Genomic DNA, 23,649 nt, shown 5'->3' with positions numbered 1-23,649 from the left:
GTGACGGAGTGGGAGCAGTGTCAAGGAAATTCCTGGCCATACAATTCCCTGCTGCTGCTCAATCCACCTCCTAATATAAGCAGAGCAGATGTGACACAATATAAAGAAGCACACAGTATGGCACTCATTTCATTTTAACACACAGGGGATATTTAATACTTGGAGAGTTTCTCCGTGAATGAACTTAAGAATCAAGTGGAAACACTTCCTAGGGTTAGCCACAAGCTTCTCTTAATGGCTCATTGAGTCCCAACAAATTGTGCAAACATCCATTTGCCATATGTAAAGCCTCAGCCCTGGGCTTCAGCAGACCGCTCAAATCATGATGGTCAAAACCAACCTGTTTAAACAATGTGTTTTCAGCAACAGCCATTGAATTAGGTCAGTTTTTTTAACTGATGCATCAGTGGACCGTGGAAGCCAACAACACAGACTCTTAGTTGTTCAGGTCTGTAGCCTGACCCTCAGGGCAAGAGCAAGACGGCCTGAGCAATGGTCCTTTTAAAGCACTGATCAACTGCTTGATGTAAACCTGAGGCCACTGCTGAGGGAAATGTCGCTCCATTAGCAAATGGAAGTTTACATGACATTAAGTAACTGATTGAAAATGGCTTAATGCTGTTTATAGAAACTGATTTTTAAACAGACATGCGAGCCTCTTGTGTTACATTATTAAAACAAGCCTACAGGAGAGGGGGAGGGGAAATGGAGAGGAATAAAGACTGAACAGTCATTGCTAGCCTGGCAACTCAAGTAATATAGAAATGGATTACAGATCAGTGGGCCCAGATTTAAATGTCTTTTGTGTGCATATAGCTTTTTAGGTGAGACTTACCAGATCTTCAGCAAGTTGATATGCAGTTGGAGTACGTTACAACAGTAGCATGCTTGCGGGGAGGGGGAGGGGGATGATTTATTTAGCAAAAGTACACATATTAATATAGGTAAGGACAGTATTGACTTGAGGAAGTTCTGACCATCCTGTCCTCCCAGATGGAGGGGAAACGTAGAAGTGGAATGCAGCAAAGGTAACTGTACAAAAAAGAAGGCACATGGCAAAATGTCCTGTTTCTTCAGGAGATCAAATAGAGTTCAGATGATTGTGATCCATGCTGTACCTAGTCTCTCCCTGTTTACACTCATTCATGAACTGCATAGAATTAACAGCACAGAAACAGGCCATTCGGTCCAACTGGTCTATGCCAGTGTTTATGTGCCACACAAGCCTCCTCCAACCCTACTTCATCGAACCCTATCTGCATATCCTTCTATTCTTTTCTCCCCCATGTACTTTCTAGCTTCTCCTTAAAGGCATCTGTTAAGTCTGTGTGTTATATTGAGAATTACTACACAGACCACAAGAGTAAAATTTAACAGGTCTTTACTGGTTGAAGGTCAGGGCGGAACTACCCAATAAATCATTACACAGCACTTATATACCGGTGTGGTCAGCACCGGTATTACAGTATACAGCAGCCAAGATAAAGTAGTGCAACCCTTAAAATAGTTCTCTTAAAGGTGGAACGGTTACATACACTACAATCCTCCCTTTTTAGGTTAAGAGTACATCTTCCCATTAAACATAACATCATAACATATATACACAACTTAATGTAAAAACAGTTCACAGATTCAGTCTCTCTGGAGGCTTCCTGACTCGGTCCAGATAACGCCTCGGTGGTGTAGTAGTTTTCGGTGGTGTAGTAGGTTCTTTTGGCAAGGTCGATTCGGCTTGAATGTCAGTGTCAGGTTCATCTGGTTCCAGTATCACCGGATCGGAGGTAGAAACTATGGGTATCTCTGCTTCATCATTAGGCGTATAGAGTTGTGGTGTAGGTTGTCCCTTTTCGGATGATGCTATGATCTGGTCAGCATGGCGCCTTATTATGCTTTCACCAATGTCCACGGTATACATCAACGGTCCTAGTCGTGTGCAAATAGTTCCAGGCTGCCATTTCTCGGTACGGTAGTCCCGGGCCAAAACTTGTTGACCTATCTGGAAGGTTCTAGTTGGCCTTTCATTCATGCCTTGAAATTGCCGGTTCTCTACGTCCCTTCTGATGTTTGGCTTGATCAAATCCAGCCGGCATCTTAGACTTCTATTGAAAAACATCATGGCGGGAGTTTGGTTTATGACCGCATGTGTTGCATTCCTGTACACCAACAAGAAGTTATCTACCTTATGTTGTAGATTTATGTCTTCATTACCCATGGCCTTTATGGCCTTCTTGAAGGTCTGGACAAACCTTTCAGCTAATCCATTGGTGGCGGGATGGTATGGGGCGGACGTGTAGTGCTTAACCCCATTGTTTTTTTAAGAACTTCCTGAATTCTTCGGACACAAATTGCGGTCCATTATCAGAACAGATCTGTTCCGGCAGCCCATTCCTGGCAAATATGGTCCTTAATACTGTGATGGTTTTTTCCGTGGTGGTGGAGGACATCTTTATTACCTCCGGCCACTTGGAGTGTGCATCCACCGCGATTAAGAACATTGAGTCCATAAATGGACCAGCAAAGTCGATATGTACCCTTTGCCATGGAGATGAGGGCCACTCCCATGGATGCAGAGGAGCTTGTGGTGGGGCGTTTTGGACCTTCTGGCATCCTAAACAGCTCTTGGTCATTTCTTCGATGTCTCCATCGATACCTGGCCACCACACGAACGCTCTGGCTAGGTTCTTCATTTTCACTCCACCCAGATGCCCCTCGTGAAGCTCCTTTAGCACTTTTTGCTGGAGTTTGGGTGGAATCACCACTCTGGATCCACACATCAAAGTTCCTCGGCACACTGACAGCTGTTCTCTTCTTTGCGAAAATGCTGGCAACAGTGGTTCGCCATGTGCTGGCCATCCCTTCACCGTTAAATCGTAGACTCGTGAGAGAGTCAGGTCATTTCTTGTTTCCTTTTCGATCGTAGAATTTGTTACTGGTAGACATTTCACTATGGTTAAGTGGAACATCTCCACTGGGTCCACTGTAGGCGCCTCTTCTACCGTTGGCAACGGTAGGCGTGATAAACCGTCAGCATTCCCATGCTGTTTTGATCCTTTGTATTCTATGTCATATTGGTGTGCCCCTAGGAAAAGGGACCACCTCTGTAGCCTTTGCGCTGTCATAATGGAAACGCCCTTTTTAGGGTTGAATATGGATACCAACGGCTGGTGGTCTGTTAGCAGTGTAAACTTCTGGCCCTGCAGGTAATGATGAAACTTCTTTACTCCCCACACCAGGCTGAGAGCCTCCCTATCTATCTGAGCATAGTTGTGCTCAGCGGAGGTCAATGATCTGGACGCAAATGCGATTGGCCTTTCCGAGCCATTTGGCAACTTGTGTGAGAGTACTGCTCCAATGCCATAAGGAGAAGCATCACAAGCTAAACGAATAGGTAGCGTTGGGTTGAAGTGAGCCAACACTTCCTCTGAGGTGATCAATGTCTTGCTTTTGCGAAAGGCCTTCTTACAGTCCTCGCTCCACTTCCATGGTACTTCTTTCTGCAAAAGAGCATTCAGCGGGTGCAGCACCGTGGATAGATTTGGCAGAAACTTATGGTAATAGTTAATCAACCCTAGGAACGATCTCAACTGGGATACATTTTCCGGAGCGGGAGCCTTCACAACAGCTTCAATCTTGTCAGGTGACTTGTGCAGCCCCTCCTGGTCAATGACATGACCACAGTACGAGATCCGTTCCTGAAAGAACTCACATTTCTGGCGATTAACTTGAAGGCCATATTCCTTCAACCTGGTGAGCACCAGTTTCAAATTCGCAAGGTGTTCCTCATCGTCAGCTCCTGTAATCAGGGTATTGTCCAAGTAACATTGAGTGCTTGGAATTCCCTGTAATACCTGCTCCATGGCCCTCTGCCAAATTGCCGGAGCCGAAGCCACTCCAAAAACCAGCCTATTATATCGATACAAGCCTCTGTGCATGCTGATTGTGAGATACTGGCGCGACTCTTCCTCAACTTCCATCTGTAAGTACGCTTGCGCCAGGTCTATCTTGGTGAAGCGTTTCCCGCCAGACAATGAAGCAAAGATATCCTCAATCCGCGGAAGCGGATATTGCACCGTGTGAAGCACCGGATTAACTGTGATCTTGAAGTCTCCACAGATGCGGACCTTCCCCGGTTCCCCTGGCTTGTTACTCGATGAACGCTTCATGACGGGAACAATGGGCATGGCCCACTCACTCCAGTCCACCTTAGACAGTACTCCTGAACGTTCCAGCCCTTCCAGCTCAGCTTCCACAGCAGGTTGTATCGCATACGGTACCGGTCTGGCTTTGAAAAATGTTGGGTTTGCATGTTCTGCAATCTTGATTTTTGCCTTAATTCCTCTCGGTGTTCCCAGTCCCTGTTGGAACACCTCTTTAGCCTCATCCAATATTCTGGACAATCGTTCAGGTTTGACATCTTTTTTTCCGGAATCTACCGTTATTGCGTTTAGGGAGTGCCAGTCCATATTTATTTTCCTGATCCACTCCCGTCCCAGAAGTGGTGGACCTCCCTCAGGTAGTACATATAAGTCCATTCCTTGGTGTTCTTTGCCCTTGTGTATCACCTTGACTTTTATCTTTCCGATGGGGTATACTTTTTGCCCCGTGTATGTCTGCAATACTATCTCCGTATCCCGTAGGGGAATATGTTTGAATAACTTTTTGTAATCTTGCTTATTCATGACCGTCAACGCCGATCCGGTGTCCAATTCCATCTTCACTTGGACTCCTGCTATCTGCAGTGTGACCCAGATAGTTTGTCGGTCAGCTTCCTTACTCACGTTGTGAATTCTTAGACTACCCAGTTCCTTGCTGTTGGAGTCTGAATCCGAATTCTGTTCATCCGAACTCTTCTCAGCCACCTTATGTACCTTTCTGCACTTTCCCTGTGGTGACTTTTTGTTGCTGGTCTTCTTTCCTGACCGGCATACTTTAGCTATGTGACCAAGCTTGCCACATTTTCTACATTCTTGGTTTTTAAACCAGCATTGGTTCTTATCGTGTGTTGTCTTCCCACAACGATAACATTTCGTTGTACCCGAAGCCATTTGATCTACGCTGAGTACCGCTGCCTTCAGCTGCATTTCCGCGGTGCCTCTCGCTGCGGCTTCGTGCGATGCTGCAATAGTGACAGCCTTATCAAGTGTAAGATCATTCTCTTCAAGCAACCGCTTTTGTGTTCCTTCTTTCGACAATCCACACACGAATTTGTCTCTCAGTGCCTCTGTCAGGCTTTCCCCAAACTGACAGTAATTCGCTAGCTTGCGCAGTTCAATTAAATACTCCGCGTTGCTTTCCTCTTTCAGTTGCGTTCTCGCATAAAATTTAAATCGTTCCGCTAACATCAGCGGTGTGGGGTTCAAATGATTCTTCAGGACAGCAACAATATTAGCGAAAGTCTGATCCGCTGGTTTAGCTGGTGATAGAAGATGCTTCAATAGCCCGTATGTCTTCGCACCCATTGAGTTTAGTAAGGTTAGTGCTTTATCTTCATCTGATATTTTATTTGCCTTACAATATATCTCTATGCGTTCTACATACGTGGCCCAATCTTCAACATCGGTGTCGAAATCGTTGATGTTACCATGCTTAGGCATCCTCGCGATCTTCTTGAGAAACAAAAGAATTTTTTTTTTTTTTTTACAAAATGGCAGTTTCCCGCGCTTGTCTTCTTCCCCCGCCTCCGAAAATGGCGGCTTCCCGCGTTTGCCTTCCTCCCCCGCTGGCTGTAATGGCGATTGCCGATTTGCTGCGTTCGCCCTCCCCCAGCGGTTTTCAAATCGTGCCTCCCAGCCCCTCTTGCAGTCCGGTCCTTTCCCCCCCGGCTGCGGCTGAGTTCTCCGCGGTTTTTTTATTTTCTCCCGTGCCTTACCCTGACCCGGTCGCTGCGCCTCGCGACCTCGGTAGCTGCCCGGCCTTTTTCACCGGTCGCGGTCGAGCTCTCTCTCGACACTGTTGCGTCTCCCAGCCCGCTTGCAGCCCGGTCTTTCGCACCGGCTGCGTTTGCATTCACCGCGGCTTCCGTGCCTTACGCTGCCCCAGTCTCAGCGCCTCTGGCCCCGACTTCTGTCCGGCTCCTTTCCCCGGCCGTGGTCGAGTTCTCCGCCCTTATATCCTCCGTTTTTTTTTATTTTCTCCCCTACTCACAGTCAACGTGGCCGACTTGCTGCTCGTCGCTGATCGGCTTACCCACCACCGTGATAGAAGGGATGATCACTGCCTGTTGCTGATGGAAGGCTTCGTGTCAGAATTCTTCCTGTGCTCTGCAGACCCGAGTCTTCTCTCAGCAGAATGATGAGGGCGGATGCCTCCTCTCGACGCCCGTTAAACTGCCTTGGATGTATCTCTGCCGCAGGGTAAGATAGGACTCGTCGCCACTGTTAAGTCTGTGTGTTATATTGAGAATTACTACACAGACCACAAGAGTAAAATTTAACAGGTCTTTACTGGTTGAAGGTCAGGGCAGAACTACCCAATAAATCATTACACAGCACTTATATACCGGTGTGGTCACCACCGGTATTACAGTATACAGCAGCCAAGATAAAGTAGTGCAACCCTTAACATAGTTCTCTTAAAGGTGGAACAGTTACATACACTACAGCATCTATGCTATTTGTCTCAACTACTTCCTGTGGTGGCAAGTTCCAGATTCTAACCACTCCCTAGGTAAATAAGTTTCTCCTGAATTCCTCATTGGTTTTATTAGTGATTATCTTATATTTATGGCCCTGAGTTTTGGATTCCCTCACAGGTGGAAACATCTTCTCCACATTTACCCTTTCAAACCCTTTCATAATTTTAAAGACCTCGATTAGGTCACCCGTCAGCCTTCTCTTCTCTAGAGAAAAGAGACCCAGCCTGTCAGAACTGAATCATTTCATGCGCCGATCAGTGTCAAAGTATTTGTGCCATAAAACTGACAAGCCTTGGTTTTCCTCAGGACAGACACTGAAGCAATACACATGTGTGTATATGTACCAGGCAACAAAGGTAGGCCAGATGACTGAATTATGAGATTACAGGTGAGTCCTTCAATTCATCAGATTATCCTCAGTTGCTCATTTCAGTATGTGCAACTGTAATTCAATCATTTCTTTGAACCACAGAATGAATATGGCTGCTTTGATGAAGATAGTGGTCATATTCTTGTGTTTGAAAGTGGCTCCATTTTAACCTTGGCTGGAAACAGTACAGTGTGAGGCATAATCTTTTTCGTAAGGGTCCTTTCAACCGTTTCAAGATGCTTGCAATTGAGTTTTGTTAGAAAGTGAGATCATCTGCACTGTCCATATCAGCCTGAATCAGATCACATTAGCCTGACACACCGGGAGCAATTCTCCCACTGGAGGCGAGATGGAGGCGGGTTTCAGATTGGGTGGGTTTGAAACTCGCCTCCACTGATAGGTTTCAAAAATTTGCGATTTTCCCCTGATTGGCCACTTGATTTCAGAGGTGTGGGATGCCCTTGCTCAATTAGTGTTTTGGGACTGAAACTCGCCTCTGTTGACAGCACTTTTCCAGTCTGATTTTATGGCTTCCAGCTCCCTTGGCTCATTCCACAGCATTTCTGCATCTCCTGCACCACCTCCAACATCTTTTGAGAAACCACTATGTCCAATTCCAAGGCAAGGGCCTACCCGAGGCTCTCGGATGAGGTGCTGCAAATGTTGTTGGAGGGGGTGACAGCTAGCATGGCGGTGCTCTTCCACTCATCTGGGAGGAAGAGGCCACCAATACCAGCTGCACCGGACCCGCCAAGGAAGGCGAAATTGTGGCCATCAAGTGAGGATTGGGTTTGGTTCTAATGCTTTCCATGGTTAACACTCATTGTTTGGCTGACATATGAATAATGCTCACTTGAGTGAGATACCAGAGGGTGACACTGCCTGTGAAACTGTATCCCAGCAATACTTTCAGGAGGCGGAAAGTTAGTGAGGAAACTCCAGCCCTGATACTAGTGTTATACTGGTAATGAGAGAAACAAAAAAGTCTGGATACGGGCCTCATATTGATTTGATGTCCATATTAGCATGAAGTAAAGTGGGCAAGGTATGAGACTGAAATCTGTGTCACCTATGTCCATGCCCCAGTGTGGTGACATCAGTTCATCCATTCCGGTACCTAAGCAGGTAGATTCTAAGATAGGGGTCTGCCATGTCAGCCACAACTTGTATCCACATAGGGAGCTGTATTGTAGGCATGCTGAGCATAAAAGTAAATCCTAGCTTTAAGGAATGAGAGGGGGAGGGCAATTCTTATTTATGGTTAACTAAAGCTAGAGCATGATTTCTACTTGCAATTTTAATGCAAATTAAGAGTATCTGTGGCATCATAGCTGTTGTGTAAAATGCACTGGAGCGGATAACAGAAAACCAAGGACAAAAAGAAAGCAAAGTAATAAAAACTGGAATGTACAAAATTAAATAGTCCAGCAATGATTCAGAGTATTGTCCTGACATGGCTATTCAGTCTCTCTAATTACATATGGTACATTGAAAATTACAAATTATGTGCAGCATTTATTTGAATTCAATTCACTTAATTGCAGGATCATCAACTGTCTATTTTATTGTTCATTACTACTGATGTGGAACATCACCAATTAAAATAAAATGTAGGTCTGCAATAATCCTTTGTCTCTCCCAGAATGACTTTTCCAATGAAGTGAGAGGGTTCATGCCATTGACTGGACTTAAATTCCAAGTCCAGGTTAAATTTAGAAATATGCTTATTTTATTTTGTAAGCCTTCAAGTTAATTACAGCCCCAATGTTATGCCTCAGTCAATTTATAAACTAAGTATGATAAACTATAAAAGGAGCTTGTGAAATTTGTTCCAGGCATGAAACATTTTCAATTGAAGTCAGCAAAATAAGATGGTATTAAAATAATTCCTTCATGCAAATCAGTTTGATGTTCAGACATTTGCTTTCAGATTACAAACACATTTCCTCATATGTTATATGGAACACACATTGTGATAAGTACAATTAGGGACAAAGAAGGTGATATATGCTTAGAGGTGCAGGGCAAGACTAGATTACTCAATGAGTACTTTGTATCGGTGTTTACTAAGGAGGTGGATGCTGACAAAGTGGAAAAGGTAGAAGCAATGGAAGGGGTGAAAATTGATAGACAGGATGTACTAGAAAGTCTGGGTATGCTTAGAGTGGATAAGTCACCTGGTCCAGATGGCTTGCATCCCAGGTTGCTAAGGGAATTGGGGGAGGAGATAGCAGAAGGGCTTGCCATAATTTTCCAATCTTCCCTAGATGTGGGGAGGTGCCTGAGGATTGGAAAGTGGCAAATGTGACACCATTGTTCAAGAAAGGGTGTAAGGACAATCCTAGTAACTACAGGCTGGTCAGTTTAACATCAGTGGTGGGTAAAGTTTTGGAAGCAAAATCAAGGAGAAAAATTAACGGGCACTTGGAGAGGTTTAAGCTAATTAAGGAGAGCCAACATGGGATTTGTAAAAGGCAGATCGTGTTTGACTAATCTAATTGAATTTTTTGATGAAGTAACAGGGAGGATTGATAAAGGGAATGAAATGGATGCTGTCTACATGGATTTTAGGAAGGCATTTGACAAAGTACCACATAGAAGGCTGCTTATCAAAATTGAAGTTCATGGAATAGGTGGGTCAGTGGCAGCTTGGATAAGGAATTGGCTTAAGGACAGAATACAGCGAATTGTGGTAAATGGCTGTTTTTCAGACTGGAGGATGGTAGAGATTGGTGTTCCCCAAGGGTCAGTGCTGGGGCCACTGCTTTTTTTGATACATATAAATGACCTGGATATTGGAATACAGAGTAGAATTTCTAAATTTGCCGATGACACCAAACTTGGGGGTGTGGCAAACAGTGAGGATGATACCAATTGACTGCAATAGGACATAGAAAAGCTAGCAGAATGGGCAGACAAGTGGCAGATGGAATTTAATACAGAGAAGTGTGAGGTGATGCATTTTTGCAGAAGGAACAGGGAGAAGCAATATGCACTTAATGGCACAGTTTTAAAGAGTGTGCAAGGACACTGAGAGTTAATATGCATAGGTCCCTGAAGGTGGCGGGACATATTGAGAGAGTGGTTAGCAAAGCATATGGGATCTTGGGCTTCATAAATAGAGGTATTGAGTACAAAAGTAGAGAAGTTGTGCTGAACCTTTATAAAGTGCTGGTTAGACCACAACTGAAGTATTGTGTCCAGTTCTGGTCACCACACTTTAGGAAGGATGTGAAATCCCTTGAGAGGGTGCAGAGGAGATTTACCAGAATGGTTCCAGGGATGGGGGATCTTAGCAAAAGGACAGGTTGGAGAAGCTGGATTTGTTTTCATTAGAGCAAAGGAGGTTGAGGAGTGATTTGATAAGATTATGATGGGTTTGGATAGGCTAGACGGGGAACGACTGTTCCCACTAGTTGATGGCAAAGGACTAGGGGACACAGAGTTAAGGTTTTGGGCAAGAGATATAGGGGGGATGTGAGGAAAAACCTTTATATGCGCGAGTGTTGAGGGCCTGGAACTCGCTGCCGATGGAAGTGGGGGAAGTGGAGACACTCAATGTTTCAAGGAGACTGGATAGGCACTTGAGGGAAATAAACTTGCAGGGCTATGGGTATAGAGTGGGGGAATGGGACTGACTGGATTGCTCTACAGAGAGCCGGCACTGACTCGATGGGCCAAATGGCCTCCTTCTATGCTGTTATGACTGTATGGGCTGGATTCTACTAGCCCTGAGGAGGCGGGGTTGGAGGCAGGACTGCTAGGAAAATCAAAAAGAATGGGAGCGGGTCCCAAACCCGTTCCCAACCCACCTCCAACCAATCTTCCTGGGAGTCATGTCCCCGATTTGCGCAGGGACCCAACTCCTAGTGGCAGGAAGAGGATTATAGCCAATTAACTTCCTGTTAACAGGTAGTTAACAGGCAGTTAAGAGGCTTTTTCCCATTTTGCGACTTCTGCTGCGGGCTTTCCGATGTCGGGGAACCCCACCAGGGTAAGTGAGGCATGCTGTGGGTCTGTTGTAATGTTTGTGTATAGATGACAGCTGTAGGAGTGGAGTGAAAGATGCAATCAGACAGTGGTGAGTATCAGCGGTAAGGAAAAGTTGGGAAAGTCATTTTTAATGTGTTTAGATTTTTCTGTAGGTTACAAACTTTGAAGTGTTTGTATGGCCTCACCTCATTGGGAGAAGTGACAGGTCGCTTCTGTACTCTCACCTGCAGCTGCCATCTGTTTTATCCTAAGGAGAGAATCATTGGAGAGCCTGGGTGCAAGGGTTCACCTTTGTACAGTGATTGTCAGTGTTTGACAGCACCTCAATGCTGTCAAACACTGTCAAATCATCTGTCAAAAATAAATGTTTCACGTCCCTTTAAGAAAACCGGCAGATGAAGTGTCATCAACTGATGTCATCTGACACCGGCTTTCCCTTAATTGGCCAGCAAACCTGCAGGGCGGGCTTAACAAGACCAATCAAGGGAAAATAGCATCTGTGCATCGGACATCGATGAGGGCAGGACTAGAACCCGGAAGGCAGCAGTCCTGCCCCCAACTCATCTTGGTAAGTAAAATCCAGCCCTATGACTCTATGACTGTGACTCTATGACCATTATATTACACTTTAACTAACTTAGAAAGGTCAATCTCTATTGGAAGAACTGTTGTTAAGGGCCCTCATACAAAGGCTTCATCCTCTGTTGACCTGGCTTTCCACTCTTTTCAAGCGATAAATTAGCTCCTCAATACCTGCATTCATTAGTGTCTCATTAACTGTAGAATAAATCTAATGATGACTGTGTCATTCCAGGTGCAACATAAACACTAGTATCAATTTATGGCATAGGTTCAGCTTAGCATATTGAACCCTAACCATAGGTCAGTTGCTTGATACATGTATGACCAGCACATTGACATATGATCCCTTTGTTAGGAGGAGAAGGCAAAAAAGTTGTGGAAGAAGATGACCTCGACTATCACTGCCAGTACAGTCCCGATTGTTCAGGTTGGCTGTAGGTACCCTTGCAGCTGACGACACAGATCTTCAACTAAGTCCATGTTGACCAGGAGCCTGTGGAACCCCATGATCAATGCCAGAGCCTGTTGATATGATTGACGGGTTTGTCCAATCTAGCTCTGGTATATGCTGATCTGTCTGTCATGCCTTCTTGTACATAACAACCACAAAGGCCCAGAAATTCGGGTCGAGGGCTTCCCGCGGGAGTAAGCCCCCGACCTGCACTTACCTTGCGCGCCGGCCGTTGAGCTGTGGGCCCCTGTGGAATTCCGATCCTGGGCCTGCTCCAACTGCCAGCGCGCAGTGCTTGCATATCCCAGGGGCACAGTTAGTCCGATGCATCCCCTGGGATCATGTGGGCCATGGGGAGCCAATCGGAGCAGGGAATGCTTCATTCATAAGTTTGACAGGAAGGGCTGTCAAACTTATAAATACTACAAGCCCCAAAACTTCACTAAATCTTCAAATATATTTTAAAAAACATTACATTTTTTTAATAAACTATAAATTACATGAAATAACTATTTTAAACAATAATTTAAATTTTTGAAAAAAATAATTTTATTTTCTAATGGGGCTAAAAATAAACTTACCTTTCTTTAAAGTATTTAAAAATAATAAACCTGTGGAAAAAATGTTTTAATTTTAATTAATTCACCACTTACCTTGTAAAAAAGCAGGCCTTGCGACTGCTTTTTAAAAGTGTAACTTCTGGAGACTTACCCTCCCGGGAAAACCTGAAAAAAAACCGTAAGTTCGATGCGCACGCGCTGCCTCTCCTGCGCACGTGTTCAAACTCTGAACACCTTCTTTCAGGGGAGCGGAAGTGCCGGTTGCCCGCGCATGCGCAGTGCATGTAGGAAACCGCACTTCCATTGGGCTTACGGTTGAGTAACCCGTGCGTACTCACCTGTGGTGACCCGAATTTCTGGGCCAAAATGTTGTATTCGGGGTACTTCAAAACTAACCCTCATCATTAATTGTAACTTGACTTGCCAACCAGCAAAGGATGTTTCATTCAGATACCTTGTTGTTCCCAGAGCTTGTGTGAACATTTGTATTGTTGGAAATCATTTCCCATGTTCCCTCTTTTTTTGGTTCTTCCTGTTTTTTTTGGTTCTTCCAACTTGAGGTCATCCAAAACTCTGCTGCCCCTGTCTTAACTCACACCAAGTCCCATTCACCCATCACCTCTATGCTCACTGACCTACATTGGCTCCCGGTTAAGCAATGCTTCGATTAAAAAAATTCTATCCTTGTTTTCAAATTCTTCCATGGCCTCGCCCCTCCCTATCTCTACAATCTCCTCCAGCCCCACAACCCTCCGAGATATCTGCACTCCTCTAATTCTGACCGCTCTGTATCCCCGATTTCAATCGGTCCACCATTGGTGGCGGTGCCTTCAGCTGACAAGGCCCTAAGCTCTGGAATTCCCTCACTAAACCTCTCCGCCTCTCTTTCCTCCTTTAAGATGCTCCTTAAAACCTACCTCTTTGACCAAGCATTTGGTCACCTGTCTTAATATCTCCATATGTGGTTCAGTGTCAATTGTTGTTTTATAAAACTCCTGTGAAGTGCCTTGGGACGTTTTACTACATTAAAGGCGCTATATAAATACAAGTTGTTGTTGGTTTGCTGAAGCTGTGTAAATTTACCAATTATAGACTTTCCCACAATCGACTTAATGAATTAGCAGACAATTCAGCTTCGTTTGGTTTCACATAAATGTCATGTAGTAATACGAGGAAAAAGGATTCTCAGGAAAAAATGTACAAAAACTGAAAAAAGGGGCAGATTTTCTGAAAGTATCTCTAGTTGGAGGTTAGTCAGTAGTTAGTCCAGCATTATTAGCACCCACTTGACCAGTTTGCTGACCCTGTCTGATTTTGTGGGCTGCTTACAAGACATGATAGATGGATTTAAAGGGATACAGCCACTTAACGGTAGGTGGCTGCATATTGGGACCAAAAATGTTGGTAGCATTTACAACGGCTGTTAATATTTTTAATGTATATTTCACCCTTTGCAAAAATTATTGCTGAAACAAAAATGTTGGGGTAATAGCTGGCACAAGAAAGATGAAAGCAGGAAACTAAGTTTTGGCCAAGTGATGGAGCAGCGAAACACTCGAGTCCCCGTTTGATAGCTGGCAAAGTTGAAATGGTACAGGATGGGTTGTCTTGTAAGATTCGAAATTTTCAGGAATTCAATCACACAACAAAACAGGGTTGATAAGACAGTTTATTGACCAAGAGAAAGCTTGTACAGAAAAACCTTTGATAAAAGGGGCATACAAAATGGCCGCCGGACCTCGTGATCAGTTTCTGGGACCATTTGATTTTGGTTACTGCAAGCCAGACAGGCTTGTGGATTGAGGACAGTAAGCCCGCGAAAGCCAGTATCGGGAAACCGAAACTCAGGGAACTGAGCATACATATTAATTGGATTCTAAGTACAAGACAGTTTCAGGTAACAGGATGGGGCCCATCAAGAAATGGGCGGACAATTGAATGAACACTTAAACCCATTTACTGTACAAAGGAAAGACCGTTTAACAGCCATCAAGGGCAATCTCCAGACCGATCAATATGTGAACCGAGTTACGGTGGCAAAGTAAAAGACATTATCGGCCAGGAAGGCCAGTTAAGCTATCACCGGCTCCCGTTACAAGACAAAGCGCCCCTGCAGAGATTTCTCCCCGCCAAAAATATTACAAAGACTGGACTATGATTAGGCGGGAGATAAGACTGTCCCAAATAGGTATAACTATGGATTGAAAAGTCCATCAGGAGGCTTAACACTTCAGAATTTTCATCAGGACGCTTCGCTTCTACGATTCTATGCTTCGCTTCGGGAACTCGCTTCTTCTACCTCGGTAGCTTCGGAATTCGACCAGGACGTTTTCAGGACATGGTCGGTGTTCAGCCAGGCAAGGCTCGGTGACGACGGGAAGACGACGAGGGTGGCCCGGGTACTGGTGTCGGGAGATCATCGACGACCCAGGCCGAAGGAGAAGACACCCTCAGGAAAACCGATGAGCCAGGCGGGAACGAGAAATAAAAGACACTCCGGGCCTAGCACTCCCGTGCCTCAACATCCCATTCTCAGCTTCCCAGGAATGGACTTTCCCATGTGCATCCAGTTCTTCAACAACTTTTAACGGATTCAGTCATGACGAGCGCTCATCGAGGCTGTGTCCGCTGCCTCATCGCTTGAGAGAGAGAAAAACAAGCTGCGCCAGAAGTTTCCAAATCCACGTGACGACGGAAAGCTGTGCCAAAGGGACTGCGAACCCCTCTTTTGCGAATCTGAAAGTGGTGAGCATGATTCCGAGTTCCTCAAGTCGAAACTTAGTCTAGGTCTAGGGGAGGGGGTAAGGGTAATCGTAATGTGTTTCCCCTTTTACGATGTGCCGTGTGTTCCCCATTTCCATAGAGTTAAGTTTATAGATATGTGTATGCTTGTAGTTACATTAATCTGTGCTTATGACATGTATTTCTTAATGCCGCAAACTGTTTAATAATAAAAGCATCCATTTCGTGCTATTCAACCTGGTCTATTGAGTCTTTCTCTGCACTACAGTTCCCTGCACCTAAGTCCAAGGTCTAGAACCGTAGGGGAGAGTGGGTCGAACCACTCAAGGGTAATTATTGCACGAAGCCTGGTAGGAGACCAGAACGAGCAAGAGAAACCCCCTACAGTCTGCAAGGAAGTTGGTCTTGTTTGACAGTCCAAAGTGCCCTCTCTATAGGATTGCATTGAAGTATGTATGAAAGGATGAACATGGAGGAAGAAGACTTGAGGGCACAGCTAACCATTACTATCACTGGCAAAGCAAGTCCTATAATGCCTTCTTGCTCCAGGTGTCCTTGTAACAGATAGAAAGCTCTACATCTGGCCCAGCATCTGTGTATCAAGTTCCACATGGTTAGTGCCAAATAGATGCACATCTGCCTGTGAATGTGGGTGTGGGAGTACCGAAAAATGGATGCAGACTACCTCTACCTAACCGATCTGGCACCCATGCTTTGCTTTTAGGAACATAGAAACAGGAGTAGGCCATTCAACCCTCACGCCTGCTCCGCCATTCAATTAGATTATGGCTGATCTTAACTTTATCGATCCACCTTGGTTCCATATCCCTTAATACCATAACCTAACAAAAATCTATCACAGTTTTGAAATTTTCGATTGACCTAGCCTCAACAGCTTTTTGGGGGAGAGTGTTCCAGATTTCCACTACCCTTTGTGTGAAGACATCACCCCTGAATGGCCTAGATCTAATTTTAAGGTTATATACCCTTGTTCAGGACTCCCCCAACAGAGGAAATCATTCATCTCTATCTATGCTATCAGTTCCATTCGCAACTCCTCAGATAATGAAGCAGTCCATGCCTGAATGCAACAAGTCCTGGACGACATTCAGGCTTGGGCTGAAAAGTGGCAAGTAACATTCGCACCACACAAGTGCTAGGCAATGACTATCTCCAACAAGAGGGCGTCTCACCACCACCCCTTGACATTCAATGGCATTCCCATCGCTGAACCCCCACTATCAACATCCTGGGGTCACCATTGACAAGTCATTTAACTGGACCAGCCACTGTAGCTACAAGAGCAGGTCAGAGACTGGGTATTCTGCAGTGAGTGTCTCACCTCCTGACTCCCCAAAGCCTTTGCACCATCTACAAGGCACAAGTAAGGAGAGTGATGGAATAATCTCCACTTGCCTGGATTTGTGCAGCTCCAACAAGACTCAAGAAGCTCGACACCAACCAGGACAAAGCAGCCCGCTTGATTGGCACCCCATCCACCACCTTAAACATTCTCTCCCTGCACCACCAGCGCATCGTGGCTGCAGTGTGTACCATCCACAAGATGCACTGCAGCAACGTGCCAAGGCTTCTTCGACAGCACCTCCCAAACCCGCGACCTCTACCACCTAGAAGGACAAGGGCAGCAGGCACATGGGAACGCCATCACCTGCAGGTTCCCCTCCAAGTCACACACCATTCTGACTTGGAAATATATCGCAGTTCCTTCATAGTTACTGGGTCAAAATCCTGGAACTCCATCCCTAACAGCACTATGGGAATACCTTCACCATGTGGACTGCAGCAGTTCAAGAAGATGGCTCACCACCTCCTTCTCAAAGGCAATAAATGCTGGCTTTGCCAGCGACGCCCACATCCCAGGAATGAATTAAAAAAATCCTTTAAATACCTCAATTGATCACCTCTTAATCTTTTATATTAAAGGAAATACAAGCTTTGTAACCTGCCCTCATAATTTAAACCTTTTATCACGGTATCATTCTGGTGAATCTGCGTTGCATTCCCTCCAAGGCCAATGTACCCTTCCTGAGATGTGGTGCACAGCACTAAATGCAATACTCCAGATGGAGTCTAACCAGAGCTCTGTACCTGTGCACTAGCTTCCATGTGATTTCTGTACATGGACCTCTAAATCACTCTGCTTCTCCACAGTTCCTAGCTTCTCATCATTTAGAAAATAATCTGATCTATCCAAAGTGGATGACATCAGTTCCCCTCTTCTTAAGAGTTATCCTTGTCTTGGAGGCAGTACTCTCACCTTTAAGTCAGCTAGTTTTATGTTCAAAATTGAGCATATAATATAGGCTGCCACTTCAGTGCAGTAGAAGAGCAGGGGAGTTCCCCCAGTGTCCTGGCTAACATTTATCCTTCAACCTATCACTAATACAAGTTATCTGGTCATCCCATTGTTGTTTGTGGCAACTTGAAGTCAATGGGAATCAGGGGGAAAACTCTCCACAGGCTGGAGTTATACATAGCACAAAGGAAGATGGTTGTGGTTGTCGGAGGCCAATCATCTCAGCCCCAGGACATCACTGCAAGAGTTCCTCAGGGCAGTGTCCTAGGCCCAACCATCTTCAGCTGCTTCATCAATGACCTTCGCTTCATAATATCAGAAGTGGGGATGTTCACTGATGAATGCACAGTGTTCAGTTCCATTCACAACTCCTCAGATAATGAAGCAGTCCATGCCTGAATGCAACAAGTCCTGGACGACATTCAGGCTTGGGCTGCAAGTAAAATTCACTCCACACAAGTGCCAGGCAATGATTTTCTCCAACAAGCAAGAGTCTAAAGATTGCCCCTTGACATTCAACGGCATTACCATCTCTGAATCCTCCACCATCAACATTCTAGGGGTCACCATTGACCAGAAATTTAACTAGACCAGCCATAAAAATACTGTGGCTACAAGAGCAAGTCAGAGGCTGGGTATTCTGTGGTGAGTGTCTCACCTCTTGACTCCCCAAAGCCTTTCCACCATCTACAAGGCACAAGTCAGGAGTGTGATGGAATACTCTCCACTTGCCTGGATGAGTGCATCTCCAACAAGACTCAAGAAGCTCGACACCAACCAGGACAAAGCAGTCCGCTTGATTGGCACCCCATCCACCACCTTAAATATTCACTCCCTCCACCACCAGCGCACCGTGGCTGCAGTGTGTACCTTCTACAAGATGCACTGCAGCAACTCGCCAAAGCTTCTTTGGCAGAACCGCCCAAACCCGCAACCTTTATCATCTAGAAGGACAAGGGCAGCAGCTGCATGGGAACACCATCACCTCCAAGTTCCCCTCCAAATTACGCACCATCCTGACTTGGAAATATATCGCCATTCCTTCATCGTTGCTGGGTCAAAATCCTGGAGCTCCCTCCCCAACAGCACTGTACCTTCACACACGGACTGCAGCGGCTCAAGAAGGCAGCTCACCACCACCTTCTCAAGGGCAATTAGGGATGGGCAATAAATGCTGGTCTTGCCAGCGACACCCACATCCCAGGAACGAATAAAAAAAAACAAATTGACTATATGGGTTTAAGACAATTTTTCTAGGCTCTCAACACCTGTTCCACCCCTTTTGTTTCTGTGTTGAGCTACTGATAGGGTTATTGTGCTAAAATTACATGGTTTTGCTCCTGGTGCGGCGCCTCACTGGGCCTGAGTATGGGTTAGAGACAGGGTTCTAACATTATAACCCAGATTCTCTGACTCATGTTTGCCATTAGTTTCTCATTTTGGCCCTGATATGTTTTGCACTGAGTGGATTTAGTGTTTTTGAAGCTCTGCTGACTCTAGGGAACCTGATATATTGCGTGGAATTGTCCATAGGCCCAAAATTGCAAGGCTCCATTGGTAGGATGCTGGTGGTGGTGGATTAGTGATTTTGGGTGTGCACCAGAGTCGCCGGAATTTTCCCCTGAAAAAAAATGGGTTTGGAGCATGGGAGCAGTTAAAGTGTTAAAAATGGGATTCCCGACCTGATCCTGCCTCCAACCCACCGACTTGTGGTTTTGCCGGAGGTGGGACGGGGGGCGGGCAACCAACCCGCTCCTAGGGGGCGTTACCTCAATTTAAATATTATAATGAGGCGGGAAGCCTCTTTTACCCCGCCTTGTTTTTAACTGCCTGTGGACAATTCGTGAAACCCGGCAGTTAAACAGAGGCGGGGACTGCTGCATCCAGGAGGTAAGTGGCTTTATACCTACCTCCTGGATCCAAGGCCCTGACCATAGCCACCCCCTGCGCTCGGCGACCTCCCTCCCCCCTGAGGTCTCCAGTCACCCCTGCCAGGCCTCCCCACGCCCCCCACCCCCCCAACGATGATGATGAGGCCGTCCACAATCCTCCGGTGGGTGGCCCTGATCCTCTCTCCCCCTCTGGCGGTCCCCGGCACCTGGGACCAACTTTTCAAACTATTTTGACTTAGCGCCCCAAATGGCCCTCATGGAGAATTTCTCCCCCTGTGAAAAAATACACTGGATTCAAAACACACAATCGTCGGTATTGACAACTTACTTACCACAGTATCCATTATTTAAATATCTTCCAACTTTTAAAAGGTAGCGCCAAGTAGTTAATTGTGGTCATTACCTACAATTTCATGCCTATATTAGTTCAACCTTAACTCTGAAATATTTGCTCAGTGGTATTCCACCAAAACCCCAGTCGAGCAAACCTCCCATAGCCGAATACATTGAACACCCTGCTCATGTGTTTGGTCATCCCCTCTACCTCAACCAAATGGCCATTCATCATGTCTGAATCTAGACACTGAATGCCAACAGCTATTTTACCAAGGAGGGCCTTTAGCTGAGCCTGATCTCATCCTTGTCTGATGTCCATGCACATGCATGAGTCACTGGATAGCAATCAAGAGCAGGAACTATGGCTAATTTTCCCCTCCCTAGCACATGGACAATGAGGCCAACTGTAGCTTCCCTATTGCTACCAGGTCAGATTAACTAATTCAGCACAGCCCGAGGATTGAACCTGAGCCCTTTCTATTCTGTATAGCTCAGTTCCATAGCAGATAGTACAATTAAAAATCTGAGCCATGGGAAAAGCATACAATTTGATTTCAATTATATGTACAGTGACATGGTTACGTTACATTACTTTGGAATTTGGCTGGACACAGCTGGGAGAGAAGTTTGGCTCTGTTCACCATGCTGGCCAGAAACCAGCAACCTTCCTCCTCGTAACTCCAAGAGGCTCACTTGAGCCCTTTATAGGAGAGTTTCTGGGAACTGTGGGGGCAGCTTCCAGTTCCTCTGTGGCTGATGTGCTACTTCATGCAGAGCGTGACCCTATGGAGGCTCTTTTGAGTGATGGGTCCTGTCGAAGCTCAGCAATTTGTGGTAAATGAGGGTCTAATATGATTAATTCTTGCATTATCACCCCTTTCTTTTCTCCTTGTTAATTATGTTACCTCTTCATATAATAGTTTGCACAACTACTGCTTGATTTTAAAGCTTTTACAGAATATACATTATTCATAGGCAATTTTATACAGTATATTTATCTGACAAACACACAAAAAGAGGGTAGGAAAAGACCATCAGACCCATTAATGTACCCCTACCCATGAGACAGTACAACCTTATGCAGCACTCTTCACAATCACTAGTAACGCTAACTCTCGGAGGCAATAAAACAGAGTGACCAATTTCAAGAAACACTTTGGAAAATTGCTCGGCGACTCCCTGAGGGAATCATGTAAACTCCAGGGGATTGATTTTGACTCTGGTGTGACCAACCAGTGGCACATACCGACCGGCAGCCCGTTCCGGCAGCAAAGTGCCCCCCGCGAGTTTGAGGCCCTTCATTTAACTTTGGCAGGCGAGCTATGTGGTGCTAAACAGGCCTCCCGATGAAGCTTGTTGGGATGAGGCCTCATCATCAGGATCAGGCCAGGGCATCTGCCAGAAGACTAAGTTTCGGGGAGGGAGCGGGTGGGTTGTGATTATGGAGGGGGGCTGAGTTCTGGGGCCCACACACTCCTGGGGTCCCCACAAAAATAATTTGTGACTTGCCTTTGGCGGGCCTTTTTGACTATCGCCCGTGCTCCATGCACATTCCGATCAGTTCCAATCTAAAATGGAAATCAGAGTTCTATTTATGTCATAGGACCCTGATTTCCTTATTAAAAGGGGCTTAGCACCTGAAACAGGCGGGTGTTTTGGACACCAGGTGGTAGGTCGCTTTCAAAATGGAGCAGACCGCCTAGCTGGTGGTAATGAGATGGTCAGGCTGCCACCATTCCATTAACACCAGGCAAAAGCAATGAGAATCGACCGCCTAGGAGACCATGGGCCCGATTTTGTGGATTGTGTGGAAAATGGTCGGATTCCCCGAATGTGGGGTTCTGACCCGAAAAAAAATGTGTCAGCCAGCTGCACGCAATTTTCCCTCAAGTGGCCAATTAATTTCCAGCGTGTGGACAGCCTTGCTAATTGTCCATTTCTAGTCAGAAAGCCCCACAGTATGATGTCATCATTCGTGGTGCTTTCAAGGTCCACAGCAAGTATTGCTTCCTCTGTTGGCTTCCAAACGAACCATACAGGATGGCAGAGGAGCCTGCAGCAGCTGTGGCCAGTGCCAGACCCCGAGCTGCCTCCAAATTCGACAAAGCTTCACTGCAGGCATTATTGGATGGGGCTAGGGCCCACAGGGAGGTCCTCTTCCCTAGGTCAGGCAGGAAGAGGTCTCCCACTGAAACCAAGGCTGCATGGATGCAGGTGTCAGCAGATGTCAACTTGAATGTGCATGTAACCTTGGCATCACATCTCTAACTCCTTCCTCTACTCCCCCACAGGACCATCCAGAGCCCCCATCCCCACTGTGGAGGAGGAAGAGACTGTGCAGCCAGACCCCTCAGAGGAAGCTCCAACCTCTGAGGGCGCAGCGTCAGCAGAAGTAAGCACACCCAGCACCAGCGCAGACACTCACACCTCAGGGGGACCTGCGGGACACAGAGTAGTGTTGTTGTAGGATTCGCAAAATTGAACTTTATATTATAAAGGGTCGAATGGTAGAAGAGGCCATGATTTTAAAGACTGTTTTAAAAGAAGCCTAGGAGAAAGGGGCATTCAAAATGGCCACCAGACCCCATGACCAACTTATTGGGACACTTTAAAATGGTTCCTGCAGTCCTGCAGCTTTGTGGATTCAGCCCACAGTAAGTTCTGGAAGCCGTTTCTGAGAGAACGAAACCAGACACCCACATATACATATAGATTGGATGCAGATCCAGTCAAGATCGGCCTGTAGATAAAGGCCATCTAAATGTTTACCCAGACAAAAGGGAAGAGTTTCATATTCATGAGAAGAGCATCAAGGACCCGTTAAGGACATAACCAGACCAGAGATGGCCCATTACCGGCCATCCAAGAACAGTTTAAAATATAATAATTACCCCATTGTGCTCCCAGCCCGCCAAAATTAAAACAAAAGACTAACCTGATTTGGCACGAGATAAGGGCTTCTGATGAGAAGTATATCTGGGAACCCGGGGGTAGAAAGAAAAACAGTCCTCGTGGTGCTACCATCGTATCGGTGGAATCATCGCTAGAAGAAGGAGAAGAAGACGGTTCGGGCCGGCGTCCCGCCCTGGGGTAGAACATCGGGAGATCATCGACCAACCCCGGGCCGTTGACGAAACGGGAGGCCATCGACCCACTCCGGCTCGGGAGAAGAGATAATAAAAAACGACAGAAGAAATGATGGGGGCCAGCCCGAGGCTCCTCTGACCGGGGTCGAGCAAACAATCCCCGACCCCGCCAACATCCAGACCAGCCGGTGTCCAGCCGTCCCCGACCCCCACCTCAGGAGAGAGGTGTGGCGCAGCTCGCTGGGGCTCCACCAACCACGTGGAGGCCGGACGCCTGAAAGGATCAAACGCAGACCTGTTTCAAAACCTTACACTTCCTAGTTGGATTGGTGAGCATGTTTCTGGCCCTTCATAATCAGATCTAGATAGGTTTAAGGGGGTGGACATTTAAGGGTATAATTAAAATGAGTTGCTGTCCCTCGATGTTCCGTGTGTTTTCCCCATTTCATGATGATCTTTGCAGAGTGTAACATGCCTGTATTTGCCTTAGTTAGTATTGTGTCGTTGTGATTTGTTTGTGTTTTCCCCTCCCATGTACCCTCTTATTTGCTTGCATTTGATTTGTTTTACATTATGCAATAAAATTCCATTTTGTTTCATCAAACTTGGTCTATAAGAGTTTTCTCTACATTGTAGTTCCTGCCCCAAAGTCCAGAGTACAGAATCTAAGGGGCGAGTGGGTCGAA

Source organism: Somniosus microcephalus, chromosome 1, assembly GCF_052327205.1.
Source record: "Somniosus microcephalus isolate GS21.2 chromosome 1, FLI_Smic_1.0, whole genome shotgun sequence".
Taxonomy (NCBI): domain Eukaryota; kingdom Metazoa; phylum Chordata; class Chondrichthyes; order Squaliformes; family Somniosidae; genus Somniosus; species Somniosus microcephalus.
This window is presented reverse-complemented; position numbering follows the sequence as displayed.